This window comes from Cynocephalus volans, chromosome 8 (assembly GCF_027409185.1).
Source record: "Cynocephalus volans isolate mCynVol1 chromosome 8, mCynVol1.pri, whole genome shotgun sequence".
Classification (NCBI taxonomy): Eukaryota; Metazoa; Chordata; class Mammalia; order Dermoptera; family Cynocephalidae; genus Cynocephalus; species Cynocephalus volans.
In genome coordinates, this window is record NC_084467.1 from 35,924,665 (window position 1) to 35,940,434 (window position 15,770).

The window sequence follows — 15,770 nt, forward strand, 5'->3', positions numbered from 1 at the left end:
AAGGTCTATTTTTGACTCTCCAGATGCCCAATCCTATAAAAGATAAAAAATGAACACAGAACTGGGACAGGGTCCAATTCCTTCCTCGTCTGTGTGGATGGCTCCGACCTTTCCCCAGAAGGCGCTGCAGCTCAGTTAGCACATGCTCCCCAACCTCACACAGCCAGGCGGCCACCATGGTCCCTGCCCAGCCTAGGGCCACTCAGCTCGGGCTCCAGGGCAGCTGGCCTCGCTGCTCTGTCACTCACTCGGGCTGTAGGCTCTGGGCACGCCAAACACCACGTGTGGCCCCGCCGCCTTGCCTTTGCTCAGGCTGTCCGTCTTCTACATTTCCCCGTTCACCAGGTGAAATGCTACAAATCCTTTAGGACTGGGCTTCATGTACCTCTTCTCTACCTTTCTGACACTCACCCCAACTAGAATGAACAAATTGCTTCCTCCTTTCTCTTTCATGCAGACTTCTACTAGTGTCCTTATCTCATATAACACTTATTTGCTTGTAAGTCTGTCACCCATGCATCAGTGAGTTCCTGAGGGCTTGGGACCATTTCTTTTACCTTTGTGCCCAGCACCTAGCACAGTGCTCGGCTTGTGAAAAGGGTTGGTTGAATTGAAATAAGGAAGAAAGGGTGAGGCCAAGGCTCTGGAACGAGGGGTCCAGCTCAGCCTGGGATCATGTAGGAAGCATCAGAGAGGTATAGTGAGGCTGGTGACAAATGGAAGGAGCAAGCCACTTGGCCATGCTAGGGTATGTTGGCTTAATATCACACATGGATGGAAGAGAGGGTGGCTTTGGACAGGCCTCAGCAGAGGACTCAGCTTTCAGAGAGCCTTAAAGAATCCTCTCATGGGAGGAAAACTCTGGGTCAGATGGACCGGGATGCTCCACCTCCACAGGGCCAGATTGCAAGAAAGATTTGGCTCTGGAGCCTTCCTCCCTTCCCAGGGAGCAGACTTCACTCCAAAGGCTTTTCTGTGCCACTCTGTCCCACCCACAGCCACCTGTTGAAAGCCACCTTTCACCCTCAAGCCCAGGAAGTCACCAGAAGGCTGGAGGAGAGATGAGGAGGAAGCTCTTAGCCTATGCAAATCAGCCCTTGGCCCCTTGGTCATCTGCAGAGACTTCTCCTCAGGGCAGGGGTGGGGACGGAACATGACTTGCAACTACTTCCCTTTTGTCAGCCACCCAGACTGGCCAGTCTCTCAAGGTGTCCTCCTAAGGAAGTCCCTGCTCATGGCTTTGGTTTTCTAGGGGCAGTTAAGAGAACAGGGGGTGTGCTCCCTCAGAAGGGACCTCACCTCCTCACCCACTGGACCCCCCCCACACCCCTCAAGCTGCAAACTCTAGATTTGACCTCCCTAAGGCTGTCTCTCTTCAGCCAAGGAATAATAATGATAATGATGATAGTAATAACAGCAGATGGCATTATTGAGAGACACTTCACAGGCTGGAAATTATTATGCCCACTGGTCAGTGGGTAAATTGACCACATTCTGTCCTTGAACTGAGGCTACAGAGTGTTCTTTCCCAGGTTAGTCTAGAGGGCCTCTTACAGCTTATACTCAGAGAGGCCAAATGCCTTCCCTGTAAGTGCCTGACTGATGACCAGAACCCAGCTTTTCAGACCTGACATCTCTGACTCTGAGGGGACCCATCCACACCTGGGTGGTCACTGTTCCAGGCCAGGTCCTGAGCCACTGACCGCAGATGCTGTCCCTGGCCTCAGGTAGCTTGCAGATTGGTGGGGAAGACTGCTTAGTGGCTGCTTCCAGGAGAATGAGTTGGGTGTGAAGCTTTGCTGCTTCTCCTGCCTTTGCCATTTCTGTTAAATGACCCCATCCCTCCATTCAGAAAGTACCAACTGAATGCCCATGATATGCCAGGCCCTCTTCTAGGTGATGGAGATCCACAATACCCAGGCTCTAGACCTGCCCCTAATCTGTATATGGGCCACCATTGACAAGCAGCGGGTCGGAGTCAGTTTAGCATCTTATGAAGATCTCAGGCTCTGGGATCTGTGGGCCTGGGCTGGATTTGTGGCTCTGCCAGTCACTAGGTATGTGATTTCAAGCAATTTACTCAACTTCTTTGAGCCTCAGTTTTCTGTCTGGAAGATGGGGCTAATAATGAGTCTCTTTTAAATTCTGAAGTTTCTGCCTAAGTTTTGTCTCTACTCCAAGTCCTCCACATTTTCCTCCCTTGTAATCCATTAATCTTCCCAAAGCCCTAAAGCCCTGATTCCCTCCAATAGGATATGACCTACAGCCAACAGGATATGACCTAAATTGCTTAGCAGGCATTTAAGGCTGGCCACAATTACATTAACTTAGTCCACAAATATTTTTTGCAGGTCTGTTTTGGGCTAGACCTGTGCTAGGCACCAAGAGATCAAAGGTCTCTGCACTCCTGCAGCATAGAGGCTAGGGGGAAATGGTGAAACTAGATGACTCAATTTTAAATAATTACAGACTGACATGAAGGGTGTGAGGGAGAAAGATCCTTTTATGAGTCTCTGTGGCAGAGGGGCCCAGCCTTTTCTGTGACCCAGGGAGGGCTTCCCTGAGGAAGTGATGTATCAGGGTCAGAAGGGGTTAATTATGCCAAGGGGCAACAGTGAGGAAGGGAAGAGGAAAAGAGTGAATGAAACATTATTGAAAAGGTTCTGAGGCAAGGGCTCAGACAGCCAGGAGAAAGTGGCCAGAGGGCTGGCTGGTAGTTCAGTTGGTTAGAGTGCAGCAGCCTTATAACACCAAGGTCACAGGTGCGGATCCCTGTACTGGCAAGCCACAAAAAAAAAAAAAAAAAAAAAAGAAAGAAAGAAAGAAAGAAAGAAAGCAGACAGAGATGAAGGTGGACAGATAAGCAGGGCCAGGGCCTTTAGGGTCTGGATTTTGGTCTTCAACCTGAGCAATGGTGGCTAGTGAAGGCTTTTAAACAAAAGTTCAACTTCAAGAAGGAGAGTGTGCATTTTGAAAATATTCTGCTAGATACAGCGTGGAGAAAGGACAATAGGGAGGCAACAACGGAAAAGAAGAAACCAATCAGGAATGAGCCAGGCCAGAGAGAAGAGGCTTAGATCAGGAAGGGATGGGATAAGGAGAGGCGCACAGATTTGAGAGAAATATAGAAGTAACATGGTGATGGATTTGACTTGCGGGGGAGGGTGGTGAGGGATAAGGAGGGGTCTCTGGTTTCTGCTGGTGCAATGGGGGGATCTGGTGCCTGTCCCAGAGACAAGAACGCAGGTGATGCTGAAGGTTTGGAGCAGGGAGAGGATGAGCTGGGTTGCACAAGCTGAGTTGCTTGTGAGCCCCCCCAAGGGAGGTGTTGGGAGAGTGGTCACAGGACCCTGGCCCACTTTTACAGTCTCATCGCTTGCTGTCTTTCCACTCCCCCAAAGAGAGCTGTCAGGTCAATCCATTTTGAGAGTCCATCTGACCAAGCCCTGGAATCCTCACTGGGGATGGAAAGGTGACAGATTCTGTCCCTGGCTTCAAGGACCTCACACTTTAGTAGGAAGATAGAGGGGGAAGCATAATCTCCATTCGCTGTGATGGAGGCGGTGGAAGGACCGTGGGAGCAGGAGAGGGCCCGTAGTTGTGCCAGGGAGCCCAGGTCAGCTACCCGTGGCCCTCTGCCGCCACGTGGGACCACTCAGCATTCCCAGAGGGCTCCTGCCTCCATGCCTTTGCTCAGGCAGCGGTTCCCTCTCCGTTGAGCACCCTTGTCCCCATTTCCACCTGTATATGTCCTACCCATCTTCAAAGCCTGTCCCAGTGCCATTATCTTCATGAGGCTTTCCTCGGTCCTTCCCGTCAATCTTTCTACTGCATCCCCAAAGCACGCTGTGTAGTTTGACTAGCACGCTCGTCCCAAGCAGCGTCGCGGCATGCTAGCTCGTGTACAAGTCTAGCGCCCCCGCCAGCTGGAGAGCTCTTCCAGGGCAGAGGTGTGATTCTTCCGTGTCCCCAGAGCCGGGAACTGAGCGGGGTACCGCCGCAGTCGCAGCGTAGGCCTAGTAAGGGGGCGTATTCTCTGCGGTCCTTGGAAACATTTGGGCATGCTCAGTGTCGCCCATTAGTCCCTAGAACCAGTCCCATCACCCACTACTCTCCAACCTTCTGATCCTCCCTCACGTTGGGGGTCTTTAACCTGTCAGGTTCTTCTCTCCTTCACCACTCTTTGCCCTGCAGCCTTTATCTCTTAGCGATCGCAGTCTCACGCTCGTTTCAGCAAAGAAATAGACCGGGCTTTGTGGGGGAGCTGTCAGAGCGCCTTGGACGCGGCTCCTTTAAGAGTGAAGAGCGAGGGGGCGTGGCCTGCGGAAAGCAGCCCCAAAGAGGGTGGGGCTCCCTTAAGTAGTGGCCGGCAGCTGCGAGGAGGCCCCGGCCCGCGGGCAGGGGCGCGGTCGCTTTTGGAGCCGCAGCAGCTCCCGGGTTCCTCGAAGCGGGGCGCGTCAGCTTCAATCGGGGAGCGAGGTGTAGGGGGGCGGGCGTTACATCAGCCGCCACGTGTGGGCCTCTCAGCTGGCTTGGAGGTGGCGGCCCCGCCCCCGGCCCCTGCCGTGGAAAAGTACCGGGGCGCCGAGGTCCCCGCCCCCTTGCCCCGCCCCCGGGCCGGCTCCGGCCCCTCCCGGCCCTCCGGGCAAGCCCCCTCCCGTCCGGCCCCGGCCCCACAGCCGTCTCCAGCCCAGCCGTGGATGCCCGGTGCGGGGCGCTGGCTGGGGGCGGGCACCGCGGGGCTGCTAGGCCCCTGCCCTCACCTGCGGCCGCCCGGGCCCGCCCTAGGCGCGCCCGGAATGAGGGTCAGGGTGAAGGGAGCGCGGATTCTTCCCGGGGTAGCAGCCCCAAACAACTCCCCGCCCGCAGTTCCTTCCCAAAGCCGCGGACAAAGAGAGCCCGAGGGCTCCGAGACTCTATCGCGCGGCCTCCCGGGACCCGCAGGCGCGCGGGAACCGGCACCGGAGGGCGGGTGGGCTGGCAGATAGGGAGGCAGGCCGGCTGGAGGAGCCAGATAGCAGCCAGGCCGGCCGCGGCGAGAGAAGATGGAGCGGGAGCCCGCACGCCGGGCGCAGCCACGGCCCTCCGGCTCTCGGGCCCCTCGGGCCCCCCGCGCGCAGGGCCACTGGCGCCCCAGACGGACGACGACAGGCTCTGGCTCTGGCGCTACCCGCACCGCCCCGCGCCTGCCACCCCCGACAGAGCCGGCGTCTGCACGCAGCGTCCCCCTTCGGGAGCGCCCCCCCCACCCCGTTCCCGCCCGCTTCAGCTCCTCGGAGACAGCGGTGATACCCAGACGCGTGCACCTACCCCGACCTTTGCGGCGAGGCAGACATCCCGGTGCGTGCACCCACACTCTTGCCCACAGATGCCCGCATGCATGCGCGATCACACACGCACACACAAGCACACGCACACGCTGGTCCTGGGGCTCAGCCCGGCGGAGTAGCCAAACGCTCGGACCCAGGGCGGGAGAGCCGGCCGCAGCAACCCCTTCCCCCATCCCCCTTACCATGCTGCAGCCCCCGGCCCAGGCGAGCTGGGTCCGCACCACCGTGCGCCCAGGTGGCTTTCTTAAAGGGAAAGTTGCATCAGCTTCCCGAGGCTCTGTGCCGCCGCAAGTCCGCCCGCCCCGCCGCACAGCTCGCAGCTCCTCCGGAGCTTGTTGTGTTTCTGTTTCTGGGAGGCGGGGGCTAAGAGTTTGGTGAAAGTTTGGAGAGTGAAGAAGGCTTGGGAGACCTAGCCAAGTCCCTCCCTCCCTGAACAGCTCCCCTGGCCGCCCTCTCCCCCTCCCCTGTTCTATCCCCTACCCCCGTGCCGACTTCTCAGACTCCTCCTCCCGGGGAATAAAATTACAAGTCTCTCCAGCTTTCGGATGATAGATCCCTGACGAACCCCTGGGAGTGGATTCCACAAAGGAGCCCCCTTCCGCCTTTGCCTCGTTGCCCTCCAGCTGGGGCCCTTGGAGAAAGCAGATGTCGTCCCCTTGGGGCTTGTCTGGCATGAAGCCAGAAAGCCTGGGGCACTTCGGGGGGCTGGGGCTGAAGTTAGCCCGCCAGGCCCCTGGCCTTCTGCGCCTGCGTTCCCCTAGAGAGGAGTCAGAGCAAATTCCATTCCCTCTGGAGCAGCGCTGCTAGAGACTGTGGGCACAGCTGGGTGAGGCCTGGGTTCCACTCCTTGGAACTGAAGGGCTGGGGGGAACCCTTTCTCTGGAAACCCTCCTTGGACACTGGCTTGGCCAGCTCTGCTCTGGTGGTTGTGTTGTGGGGGCTGCAGACACCAAGCTTGGCTTCCTCTTCCCTCCCTGGGGAGACAGACCTGGGTTCCAATCCCAGGTAAAGGAGCCTTTGCCAAAAGGAGCTTTGCTGAGCCTCAGTTTCCTCCCTGCAAAATGGAGACAATGAACGAAGGAAATGCATATGAATATATAAAACACATTGTTTCAGGCTGCCTCTAGGCAGTGGTGCCTGGCATTTGGAACAGGGATCCCACATTTGTTTACCTTGTGAGAGCCACCAACTTTCAGGGAAAGGGGCTAGTTAGGACTGACTGTCAGAGGAGCCGTTGTTGCTGCACCTGAGTGGGGACATCTGCTCAGGGAAGGGGCCCAGCCTGGAGAGACAGTCTCCACTCTGTACCCTGCATCACCATGCCAGGAAACTGGTTTTGTTTTTTCACTGGGGACAATCAGCTTCCAAGAAGATGATGCGCACATGACAAACCCACACAAGACCAATTAATGGGTGAGATTCCATTGTATTAATTTACAATCAGAGGCACTGAACAAGATAACATGAATCAAGCACAGACACTTAACTGCAGTGTGAGCTCTCCCAGGCCACACAGCCCATCCCACAAACCTTCCCCAGGTACATACAAGGACAACTCTCTACCGCCTCAGACCTTACAACCTATCCACATTGGAGACTTGATCAGATCCAGGAAGACACTTTGTCTCATCAGCAAGATTATTTTCATTTTTATTTCATGCCCAAACCTAGTAGACATAGCACATTTGGGATTTTTATTCTATGAACCAATTGCAGGTGTTTTAGTGTGTGTGTGTGTGTGTGGACGTGCACACACACCTCTATCTGAGCAGTCTGTTGTCTGTGCCCGCTTACACTATGTACTTGTGTAGGTACATCTGTGCACTGCAGCAGGTTTGTGTAATTGTGTGTGTGTGCCCAACTCCTCCTCGTCTCTCCTGCCAGGACTTAATTCTCCCCATAAATTGTTTCTGGTGTCTCCTTCCCTGCCTCCTCCCTGGGGCTTGTCAAAAAGGAATACACCAGGGAAGGCAGAATGGAGGCTGTTGAAGAGACCCCCAGGTAGTAGAGAGGGTACAAAAAAGAGTATGTGTGGAGGTGGGAAGGATGCCTCCTGCTCCTTCTGCCTTGAAGCAGTAGGCTAGTAAGTCAGGGCGTGCTGAGAAGTAGGCACTGGGAGTATCTGAGAACACTTTGTGAAGGTCCTGGGAATTTTCATGGCCCAGGGAAAGTGGGGCTTCCCACCTCCCCTAAGGAATTACTATGAAGGGAGGCAGGTGCAGGAGGCTGAGAGCCAGAACCCCAGGATGCCCTCAGGCCCAGGGGCTGGCGGGCCCAGAGTGCTTGAGGAAGAGGGGCAGGGCATTCAGCATTCAGTCCTCTGAGGCTCTGCCAGGAAGAAAAAGGGCTGAGGATTAGTTTGGGGACAGGGAAGCAGCCTAGCACTTTAACCCATGGGGTAAGGGAAAGAAATTTTCCTTGGGGTGTTTGGAGATGTTGACCATAAGGGTTTTGCTGGACTAACGGCTATACAACACAAACTATATTTGTATACGTAGAGACAGATTCATGAATGTGTATATTTTACCCACCTTGATCCAGAGCTTCAGGCAGCCCACACAGTGAGTTGAGTCCTGGGAAGATGGTTGTGAGAAAGAGAGACAGGGACTAGAATGGCTGTTTTTTTTCCAACCAGAATGAGGCCCCAGCAGAGGCAGGTTTGGGCCCAGCCCAGGTCAGAGCTGGGATGGACTTCATTCCTAACTGTGAGCTCCTGGCCCTAAGCCACTAGACCACAGGGTGAAAAGGGCATGGCCAGCCTGGGCCCCTGCAGGGAGAGTAGGGGGATCATGCCTGAGGACAGACAAGAGGACTGATGGGGCCAGACATCATGACTGGCTGCTGCTCCCTGGGGCAGGACAGCGACAGGGCAGGCGGCAGCTGGGCCCCACCCACTGCAGGCTAAGGCGCGTCTCAGGAGCCTCCAGTTACAGTGCTATTTCCTGGGAGGGCTGTGCCCAGCGGCAGATACCCTGGTGCTGGCTGAATTCCTCATTTGTTGTCATCAGACAGCAGGATCAACGCCTCTGTTTTGGGACGCACAGAGTTAGCTTAGGTGTGTGTCTGGTGGGAACAGGATTGACGCCAGACTCAGGCCACTGCTGGAGGTCATCGTAGGAGCTAGCAGCTCTGGTCACCTTGATGGAGGGGCACTGAAGGTCCTGAGAAGTTGGGGGATGATGGGCATTGCTTTGAGCTGGAGCCTGGCCTGACCAGGGGCCCTAGGCTCAGCAGCTGGGAAGCATTATGAGGAATACCTGCCTGGGCTCTGCTCTGAGATTCTTGGTTTCTTGAACTTGGATCCCAGTGGTCAGTGCCTCATACCTTCCCTGCTTTTCCCAATGCAGGGGAACAGGTTAGATTGGTTCCAGATCCAAGAGCTGTCTTTGGGGCTCCATGTGCCCCTCAGGTCATCCTGTTGTGCTTTCTCTGTAACTCCGCCCCCGGGCAGCATAAGCCAATCCTGGGGCTCAGAGCAGGGTTTCCAGGATGAACTTCAGTGGCCCCAGATAAAATTAGGCATACAGACAGGAAGTGTTGACTTTGGTCCTGTTCAGGGGACAGTCTCAATTTCCAGGGCATTTGGTGTCCAGCTTCCTAAGTATCTTGGAGCTGCCAAAGTCCAGAATTCCCAATGCCAAAGGTGCCAGATCTCCCAACACTGTAGAGGACCCCAAATCCAGAGTTCCCAGCACCCAGAGGCCCCAGTGCCCAATACCCAGGGGACCTAATGCCTGGGGTGCCCAACACATAGACGACCCAACGTGCATAGCATTCAACTTTCAGAGTGCCGGTGTCCCAGTTCACTGGAAAAGAACTTGGAGGGAGGGAGCAGTGGCCCTGCATGACCAAGACCCCTTTGGTGACATATTATCTGGAGAGTAGCCCTGACTGAAGCTGGGGAGCCGCTGGCAAAAGCAGTGATGCTTTCTTGATGTTCCCGTCCTGGATCTGCACAGGTCAAGAGAGGCTGCAAGAGAGATGGTGTTTCCTCTGGCCCTGTCCCCACCCTGGTCACAGGACAGTGTAATTGAATGTGCGTTTACTCACTCACCAAATGTGCTCTCCTGTGTGGGACAGGGTGACACTGTGTCAGTGTGGTTCTATGTGCTGCCGTCTCAGTTCACAAGTGGCTGAGGGCACGGTGGTGAGAATGAATGGCTGCTGGCATGTGATGGTGTCGGTGTGAGGCTGTGAGCACAGACCTGTCAGCAGGTTGGTGTGCCTGACAGAGTGGTCTGGCTGTGTCTGTCTGGTCATCCTAATAATTTGTCCCTGCCTCCCTACCATTCCCAGGGGATCAGGCCTTCCTGTGGGGAGGAGAGGGCTGTTTCCAGAGCCAGAGGCTAACACCCCACGTCGCCCTGCAGTGGCACTGGTTTCTCCCACTGCCCCTGCCCCACTGGACCCAGAGCCTCTTTGGATTGGGAAGACAGGAAGAGGGATGGCTATAAGTGGAGCAGCCGACACCAAAAATAGCCATCTGCCCTAGGGAGGCTCCTATGGCACCACCCACCTCCCAATCCAGCCCCGCCCAGCCCACTGACCTGGAGCCTGAGTAGGGCTCCTGTCTGAGTACACTTTCCCAACTCCTGTCTGAATGACCCTCTCAGGCTTGAAAGAGGAACAGAGCAATGATGTCACTACACATTATGACATCACAAGGAGTGACACCAGGGGTGGTGGCTTGCTGCCTGGTTGGGTAAGGCTCAGCTGCTGGGGATGGCCGACCTGGATAAGCCCTGCTTGGGGCCCTGCCTTATCTGTCCCCTCCACATGTCTGATAAGCTTCTTACCATGGGCTGGACCGGGGGAAGGTGGGGAGCAGGCTGTAAGAGGGGAAAGGGCAGCAAGGGCTGGCTGAGTTCCAGGGAAAACAGCCGGGGTCAGGGAGTCCTGGCAGAACCCCAGGAAGGGGAGCTGAGGGGTCACTGTGAGAGCAGTGCGGAGTGGTAGTTAGAGCATGGGTTCTGAAATCAGGCTGCCTGCATTCATATCCCAGCTCTTCCACTTAACAGCTATATAAACTTGGACCTCAGTTTCCTTAATATTCCTTACTGGGAATACTATTAGTAGTGACCATGCATCATGGTATTGTGAGCATTAGAGGATTTCATATGTGTGCAATAGGCACAGAGGAGGGCCTGGTATATAGTAAGCACTCATCCTCCTTCCTAGATCTGGATCTTCCCCAAGAGATGCCCACCCTGCCCAGCAGCACTTGGGTGGCCTGGGGCCTGGCTGGGGTTTCCAGAGATTGTCCAGCCCCATCCACATCCCCACACCTACCCAGTCTGCACTCACCTCCAAGCTCTGCAGGAATCCTGGCCTTTCTGTCACATTTTCTTCCAGCAATCTCCACAGACACTTTGGAGCCCTGTTGCCCTCTGGTGACAGAAGCCATGCCTGGCAGTTACAGCTGGATCCCCAGGGCGTTTGGGGCCAGACAAGGTGCTGTCACTTGTCTGATTATTTTATGTCATCCTCATATCAAGTTTACAAGCTAGGAATTATCTCCATTTTCTAGAACTAAGGCTCAGATACGTTAAATAATTTTCTGAAGGTTACAGAACTAATAAGTGGTAGAACTTGAGCTTGACCCCGGTTGGCCTATCTCCAAAACCTATGTGCTTACCTTGTGCACAACATGCTTAGGCTACTTAGGGGACTGTGTATGCATGGCCACATGACCCAGAAGATGTTTTAAATATAAGCCATACTGATAGTTCGAGTATAACTAGAATTGCGTGTATGGCCATTGGGATTCTCCAGCTGTGAGTATAAAATAGTATGAATTGGTTTTGAGCACAGTAAGGTTGGGTATTTTTGTGTAGCTTTGGTGTGCTTGTGTGATTGTATTGTGTGAGCATAACCAGGTTGGGCTTGTTATCTGTGTTGTGTGAGAGTAGCCATGGCAGTGTGTGGCTGTTCTGACCCTGTGTGTGTGTGTCTCTGTGTGTGTGTGTGTGTGTGTGTGTGTGTGTGTGTGTGTGACAGTATGACTGTACTGTGGACATTGTGTAGCTGGTGGGATTGTGTGGGGGAAGGTGACGGAGGGCCCTGAGTTCCCAGCACCGCTTGCCTTTCGGTCCCAGGCTCACCATGACACACATGATGGATGACTTCACATGCCTGATATACTCCCACGGGCCTGCCCGGGTTCGCATTCCCCTCTCCCCCCTTTAATTTTTGAGGAAGTAAAGCAAATAGTACCACAGACGGAGTTGGTCTTCATTTTTTCCATGGAATATTGGTGAAAGCATTTTACATTGCCTTTGAGTGATATCTTTAAAAAAAAAGTTGTCATTTAAAAAGAAAATAAGCCTTCCTTATTGGGTAAAAAAATAAAATAAAAAGAAGAGTAAATATGGCTATTCTAATTCTTTAATTTGAACATCTATTCTCAAGGTGCTTGCAAATCTCTGGGGATCTCTAAGACCCTTACAGGAAGTCCACAAGGCAAAAACTACTTTCCTAACAATACTAAATTGTTATTTGCAATTTTCACTTTGCAATATTTGCACTGATGATGCAAGAACAACCGTAGGTAAAACTGCTGGCACTAAGAAGGGACCAAGGCACGGTGCCCAGCTGTGGCGGTCATCTTTGTACTCTGCCCCTGCTCATGAATGGTAAAAAAAGAAAAAGGGCCATTTTTTCCACTTAAAAATGTTCTTGATGAAGCAGTAAAATTATTATTATTATTATTATTTTTTTTTTTTTAAAGATGACCGGTAAGGGGATCTTAACCCTTGACTTGGTGTTGTCAGCACCACGCTCTCCCAAGTGAGCTAACTGGCCATCCCTATATAGGGATCCGAACCCGTGGCCTTGGTGTTATCAGCACCACACTCTCCCAAGCGAGCCGCGGGCCAGCCCTAGCAGTAAAATTATTAAATTTAATAATTCTTAACCCTTGGGTACATGCCTTTTTAATATTTTGTGTGACAAAATGGGCGGTGTGCTTTATCTCAGGAAAAATCACTTACCTGATTGAGTCATGAGCTGAATTCACCAAACACCAAAGTTATTTAAAAGAACAAATGACAGACTATAGTTATGCAGCAGACTTGGGTATTTGGCATTTCCTCAAAAGTGAATGAAGTGAGCCTGTCAGTTGAAGGGAAAAAACAGAGTTTGTTGCCAAAGACAAAATTAGAGCTTTCAAGGGAAAATTAGAATTTGGAAAACTTTTATCTGCTATCGTGAGTTTGAAAGCTTCCCAATTCTGATGAGATGTGGTGGCATTAATAAATGTCTGGTGGTTCTGATTTTGTATAATGACATATGTCAACATTTGGGAGATCTGCATAACTCGGTGAAGCAATATCTTCCAAATGACCAATACATGATGTTACAAAATCATGTATGGATGAAAGACCCATTCAAAGCACAAGACAGACCCATGGATTTTAATGTAACAGAGTATGAAAAGTCCACATGCAACCAACCTTTAAAAAACTACCACCTCTAGGGTTGGCCTGTAGCTCACTTGGGAGAGCATGGTGCTGACAACACCAACTCAAGGGTGAAGATCCCCTTACCGGTCATCTTTAAAAAAATAAAATAAAATAAAAAACTACCACCTCGAGTTTTGGTGTAGTATCAAAGACGTATAGCCGTGATTCACTGAAAAGGCTTTAAAATATTTCTCCCTTTTCCAACTGTATACGTTATGAAGTTTCCCTCACAATTTCAAACCAGAACAACACGTTGCAACACACGGTGTGCAGCAGTAGATAAGGAAATCCAGCTGCTTCTATCAAGCCAGACATTAAAGAGATTCGTGAAAGTGTAAAACAATGCCACTGTTCTCACTAAAATTTGGAGAATATATGGCTATTTTTTCGTAGACCATACATATTTTTGGTTAACATACAATAAATCTGTTATTGTTATTTTGAATTAATACATATTTCATCATTTTGTTTTGCTATTTTTAATGAGTGTGAATTAATAACATTCTAACTTTTTGTCAGTTTTAGCCTCAAATGCATTGACTATCAATTGATGAAACTCACTCAAACAAAACTATTTGGGTCCTTAATTATTTTTAAAAGTGTGAAGGGGTCTTGAGACCAAGAAGTTTGAGAACCACTGAATTAGAGTTTTATTTAAAAAAAAAAAAAACCTTAGTTTTTTTTTTTTTGCCTAAGACCTTTGTTAATGTGAATACACTATTAAAGAGTAAGTTTATTTTACTGCATACATTACAATGCCTGTGAGCTAGATTTTTAGTTCCCAGTGTGGTTCTCTCCCTCGTGGAACGTGCATGTTGTCACCTTCTTTGGACACAGCCCTTTATACTTTGCCTTCCTTAACGAAGAAGAAAAATTGATCCCTTCACAGCCGCTGCCTCCAAGACAGATATGGGCCGGCTGACCCTGGGTTCTATACAATTCCTCGTGATTTTGCTTAATTCTGTCTCTTCCATTTCTAAGCACACTTTTCAAAAAGACATTACTTGTTGAGCACTTTTTTTGTTAAGAACTTCACGTTCATTTTCTCATTTAATCCTCACAATGCTCTACGAGCTAGATCCTGGTTTTATTCCCTTTTTATAGATAAGAAAACATAACCTCAAAGAGACTAGGGGGAACCTGTAGGAATGTAACTGACCTTAAATCCTCTTTAGTTTATAAATAGGAATTAAAGGTGACCTTAAATCCCTTTAAATTTTTATACATTAAAAAAGTTATTCTTCTAAAGTTTAGGACTTTAACAATTGTTCTTAGTAACAAATTACCACTAAAGGGAGACACCAGAACAGATCCCAAATCCTTACCTGGGCCCCACCTGAGTCTTTATATCTGAATCCACACCTGAGCCCTCACATTTGGGTCCTCCCCCCTGACCCCCCGATGAAGCCCATGTCACTTTTAGGGTGATGTTTTGCAGGTATTTTTCCCGAACCTTTGTGCCTAGCCTTCACAGCCCATCCCCCTCACTGGACCCTCCCTGAGCCCTGACTTGAGGCAACACGCTTGAGCCCCTTCCCCGAGCCTGCCTACCTGAGCCGTGGGTCAGGCCTCCCGCCAGAGCCCCGCACTTCAGCGGCTGAACCATCCCCGGACTCAGACTCTGAGACCCTTCCTCTTCAGGGAGCAGCCCTGGAAGTGAGGGCTGGTGGGGAAGGGAGTGCTGGAGATAGGGGCGTGAGCTGAGACAAGCAGGAGCGGGGAAGAATCATGGACTCTCAGTCCCCAGTCATGGTCAGGCATGTCCCCAGACAGCACTGACCTCTCACCCCAACCTGCCTCGGCACCAGGATTGACTGCCTCCGCCATCTCCACATCAGGGACCAGCAGCTGCCTCTGGAGCAACTGGGCCATCCCCATGGCAACCGTGCCAGGCCAGCTTGGGGTGGGGTGGGGCTCCTTTAAAGTCTTTTATTGTCCCCAAACATAGCCTGATTCTCTCTTCTTGGTAACCCTCAGGGGCCCTGTAGATTGGAGTGTCCAGAAGAGAGGGACCATTGCCCTCTGCCATGTCTCTTAACTCAGGGAAAAATGCCTCTCTGGTCTTAGCCAGACCTAGTGGGAAATTCAAGCTCTCTGTCCATGGGCTCTCAGCCCCACCCATATTCTAGCCTCTGGTGGGTGTCTCTCGCCTCCTCCTGTCATGCTGGTTGGAGAGCCAGAGGGAATTCTGAGAGTCTTAACTCTTTCCTTGCCCACCTGGGCTGTGGGCTTAGGGATGGATGTCTTAGGGAAGGGATCTTGTCAATTAAGATGGGAAGAATGGAAGAGCCACTGGTGTGTGGGGGTGGAGGTGGTGAGGGGGCCGAGGCTGCTCAGGACTTGGTGACCTAGACGGAGGCCTTGTGTAGGCGATTAGCTGTCACGCTGGGTCTAAGCTCCTTACCCTCAGAATCTAGCTTTCCTACCCCTACTAGAGTCTAATCCAGAGGTAGGGGGAAGGGGAGTGAAAGCACCAGGCAGAGCTTAGGGCCCTTGGAGGGTCCCCAGAGACCCATTTAGCATAACCAGCTGTGGCCTTGGGGGAATCAGGCTTCTCTCTGTCTCCGTGTCTCTCTGCTTTTGTGGTTCCTCTGCCCCTCCCTGCTTTTGAGTATGTGCGTCTGTGTTTCTTCCCATCTCCCTGTCCCTGTGTGCACTTGATGCCTTCTGTCTCTGTGAAATAGCTCAATGACTCTGACTCTGTGAAGCTGTTGGTGATGGAAGGCATGGACATCACTGGGTAATGGGTCACACAAATCTCCATGACAGGATTGTGGGTGACAGAAAGTCTCAGGGATAGACTTGTAGGTGAGGTGGGGTTTTAGGCAACACAGGGTCTATGTGGCAAAGCGTGCGGGTGACCCAGGGTTTGGGAGACATCGGGCTGTTTATGTTTGATACACAGATTGGGTGACCATGAGTTGGGGCTAATACAGGATTATCTGGGCGACTCAGTGATAGCAATTCACAAAGAATCTGG